Genomic DNA, 4,890 nt, shown 5'->3' on the forward strand with positions numbered 1-4,890 from the left:
TTATGGATTCATTACATAGATTAAAACTGAGGATATATATGACACAGTCTAAAGTTCACTAATCATTAAGGGTATAGCATGAGTACTGGAACTTAAGATACTATAAAGCATGAGTACATGAGTCATGAGCTGCATAACCTGAGTTTGGAGTTCTAGATTTCATGGAACAAGATTCGCACTGGTGAGGGGATTGGAACTCCCCATCTAGGAACTAGAGAGTACATAATTTTGCATAAGGTGCATGAATATGAGCTATGATCATAGTTTTGATATGTAAGGCATGATTAGATATTGTGATGATTAAAGAACAAAACATTGTACTGAGATCGAATGGGTCTCCCTCCCTAGTGTTGTTCTACAGCACCCTAGCTTCACTAATAGATACTGAGAGCCTAACATGGTTACTGATCCCATCATATCCCCCTTAGCCTAAATCCTTCACTTCTAAGTCTACGATCATAAACTCTAAACTAAATTGCCACCACTTCACACTAGAATCTGAGGTATAATAAGGCACATAAATGGTAACTCATCTTGAGAGACTATGACTAATAATGTAAGACCCACTGCTGGTACTTCCTTTTGATATACAAATTTATAGATTTCTATAACCCCAGTAATCATCATGCAACAACTTAAACACTGACTAACATAGAATTTTAAGTCTAACCATACCATGAGTGTGCATCATCTAGTGCTTTAACTCTACTTTCTACTAGCTCAACCTTCAAAAATTAAAGCTTAGATTCTAACACTTAACATGGATATTATCAAACTCCTAATGAACCATACTAACTTCCTATATAGCCTACTAATATCACATTAATATACTTATACTTTGACTCAACAACTTAAATTCTTGCATGCACTGTTTCAAGCCTACTGATTCACCTTCATAAAACTAGACCCTTGGATAGAAATTTACTAAATCTAGATAATACTATTCCTATTTTAATACTGCTAAACTTCTGGTTCACGCTTCTAACTCTAGGTTATATGCTACCATATGATTTTGAGAAGGGATCTAAAAGCACATCTGACTCTAGCTTAGTGCACGATTTTCATGTACATGGATGAATACTTTAAAATAGTAGAACATAAGGGACCTGATGGGATCTTTTTAATCCCACATGCAATCCCATAACTATCTGTGGGGACTATATGAGAAAGATCTATCTGTAGGGATTTGAGCTTGACTATTTCTATTACCTCAAAAACAAGGCAGAGCTAGCATGAATAGACCAAGATAAGAATCTATATATGTTTCTTAGAGAACCTTTCTATAGCACAATCTGAGACTTGAAAGAAAGGAATTATTTCCTAAAATATTTTGTAGCCTCTTGTCCATAAGTGTGGCACGCCTCACACCTATAAATAATACTCTACTCAATGCGACTTTCAGACTCCCTAGGACATTTTAAAACCTTAGCCTTTGATACCAAGTTTGTAACATCCCGAGAGTACACCTAGACACCAACGATGCTTATGGTCACAAGTGACTATAAGCTGACCTATGAGTTGGTACCTGTTGTGAGCACTGAATAAAACTAATAACAATGACATGTACAGAAATTAACTGAAAAATTCCATAAGGTTTTAAGTTCTGAAAATAATACAACTAAATCTATAAAACTGGAACATATGCAAAAATACAAAAATCTGACTAATAGGACTAAAAACTAACTAACTATCTGGAGTGTCTGAAAGCCTCTAAACTAACTAAGGAGTTGATAGGACAAGCCCCCAACTAACTCCGACTGACTAACTAAAAGAAAATACTAAATGAAACATAATAGGTCCTCAAAACATGTGGACTCACTGTTGTTGTTGCTGATGATAAGATGAAGTGTCTAAGCACGCTCAAGGAACTATACATATTAAACTATGATATTAAACATCATAACATAAGAAATGAGTATGCAGTCAGTATTTTTTAATCTACTGGTATATGAGATAAGGTTAGGCTAAAATGCATGGGTTCATATACATGCGATAACAACTAACTTAATGACATGAGGTAACTGAATATGAGTACATGAGAAACTAAAATACTTAGAATGCAAGACCAAATATATAATATATCTGAAATAATTTGTAAAACTAAAATACCAAAATCTGGTAACGGAATACTGATAAACTGTGTGCTATGGTAAAATAAACTACACTAAATTTTGTACTGAGTACTGAAACTAAAACTATGGTAGGTATCATCTAATCGACATGCCCCAAATATAAGTTGATAGGGGTCTAACTTATGACCCCAGTTGGAAGGGTGCTAGTACTGTGTAACGAGTACTAATAATGGTTGTGTCAACCCTAAACTAGTAGGAAGATATCTTGTCAACCCTAAACTAATAGGAAGACTTATGATATATGTGTCAACCCTAAACTAGTAGGAAGACATCTCAAACCTATGTTGGCTATATAGTTCTGTAACTCAGGGATTACTAATAAAGGTCAAACCCTATACTAACAGGAATGCCCCCATCCCTGGATTCTCTCAGTGCTAAATCCTACTACCAATTAAACTGACACTGATTATAAGACTGAACTAAGTTTGATTGAAGAAGGAACTAACTCAGATTAATAAGTTGATCTATGTTTGACTGACATGATAACCGACTGAACTGATAATACTCATACGTGTCTGAAGCCATCCTGAAAATACTGAGACTAAGTAAACAGCTAAATTTTGGGTATTCATAACCCCCAGGAATCAATAGCAATAATAATAAGACACATGAAAAATTTGAAATCATAGAGGGGAATCTTTGTTCAACATTTAACACTTAGGCATTTCATCAAACAGGTGATGGTTATAAGTTAAAGCATGAGAATAGTTAAATCATGTGATAATAACATAATTGCAATATTAAAATCATGGGTTAAGTAACACGTGAAAATCACCATTCAAATATGCCGAGGGAAAATTCCAATGAAAACACATTGAAATCAAAGTTCAAAATTGCTTCTTGAAGATAACTCATAATAACATGTAAAAATCATAGCTTTAAACTTGTAAATGGATTATTGGACTCCATGGGTGAAACGGGCCAATGAATGAACATCACAAATACCTTAATTGATGAATTTGTGAAAGTTCTTAATTATTTTCTTAGAAATTAAGCTTGAATCCCTTGATTCTTTTGAAGAGGCCAGGGTTTGTTATTGCGAGAGGATGCCTTATTTTGAGAGGATTTTGTGAAATAGGATAGCAAATTATGCTTTTGGTACCCTAAATCCCCTGTTATGGACCAAATGGATGAAGGAAAAAGACCTAATTGTCCTTGAAAAAATAAAAATAGAAGTTGGAAAAATAAGGGGCGGGTGATGAGCCAGGCGCCACGGGCTCTAGACCAGCGATCTAAGCCCTGTATTATGGCTCTACTATAGGCACCCTTAGCAGTGCATTAGAGGTCGTGTCGTAGTCTTTTCCCAGTGCTACTAATATTTTAGACTTCCAAACATTCCTTTATGCTCGTCCAAAAATTCTAAAACTCACCGAGATATTCTATTGACAACCCCGATCATGAATTAACTTTAAAAATAAATTTTTGATATCGGGAAGGTCTAAAATAAAATCATTGAAGTTTAGGGGCTTTAGAATGACTAAGTTCTAACACTTAGTAAAATGTTCTTACTCTTGGACACCTTTTACATACAATAGTAAGTTGGATTGAGCTAAGATCTTATGAGGTCTTACAACAATGTTCTTAATAACAAAGGATGAAACCTATGAGGTTCTGGTTACCTTTGCCAAGAAAATTCAAATAAAGCTGAATTATAAGATTGCTCAATTCAGATCTGATTATATAACTGAATTTGAAAACTCCTAAGTTGCAGGATTCTATGTTGAAAATAGAATCAGTCATAACTTTTCTTCTCTAAGGACCCCTCAGCAAAATGGAGTAGTTGAAAGAAAGAACTGAACCCACATAGAGATTGCCAAAACCATGCTGATTGATAATGGTCTTCCAAAGAACTTTTGGGCTGAAGTTGTAAACACTGATTGCTATGTGAAAATAGGTGCTTGATTAGATCACTCCTGAACGAGACCCCTTATGAGCTTGTGTTCAATAGAAAGACTAAGCTTGACTACTTCAGACCTTTTTGGTGCAAAATTTTTGTTATAAATAATAGGAAAAATGGTCTAGGGAAGTTTGACTCCAAAAGGGATGAAGTAGTATTTGTGGGCTATTCTTCAGCAAGAAAACCATATAGAGTTTTCAACAAAAGAACTCTGTGTGTTGAAGAAAGTATGTATGTAGTCTTTGATGAATCAGGAAAGCTAATAAATCTAGGTGATGTTGAGGATTCATAAATAGAATAACTCATTCCTATTCAAAGGGATGACATTATAGAAGAAGATGGTCAAGGATTAAATGATGAAGATGAGAATGATAAAAGTGATATTGATTCAGGATCACAGTCACAGAACTCAGCTCCAGTTAAAGAACAACAAGAAGGGTCTAGTCAAAATTTAGGAGGACCTGGTCCTAGTGGAACTAATCTCAGAAAGTAAAACTAAAGTCATAAATCTTCTCATCCACTTGAGAATTTGACTACACCTTTGGAATCTAGAGTCGAAAAAAGAGATTAAGCCAGAAATTTCATGGATTTCTCAACATTGTTGTCCCAAATTGAGCAAAAAAAGATGAAGATCAGTTTGAGGTTAGGGTTGATCAACTAAACTGACCTATTAGATGAATTAGTTTTCTCTACAAAATTGGTTATGATCAGGAGACAGGAATCCTTGGTAAAGTAGGATTATATTGGTCTAACTCAGTACCATACCTTTCCATGTACATACCCATGCAAACAGCTTTGGAAGAAAATAGTTAAGGCAGACACAAATTGAAGAATTCACTTAAGAATAAAAGAGACCTGGTC

Source organism: Capsicum annuum, chromosome 6, assembly GCF_002878395.1.
Source record: "Capsicum annuum cultivar UCD-10X-F1 chromosome 6, UCD10Xv1.1, whole genome shotgun sequence".
NCBI lineage: Eukaryota > Viridiplantae > Streptophyta > Magnoliopsida > Solanales > Solanaceae > Capsicum > Capsicum annuum.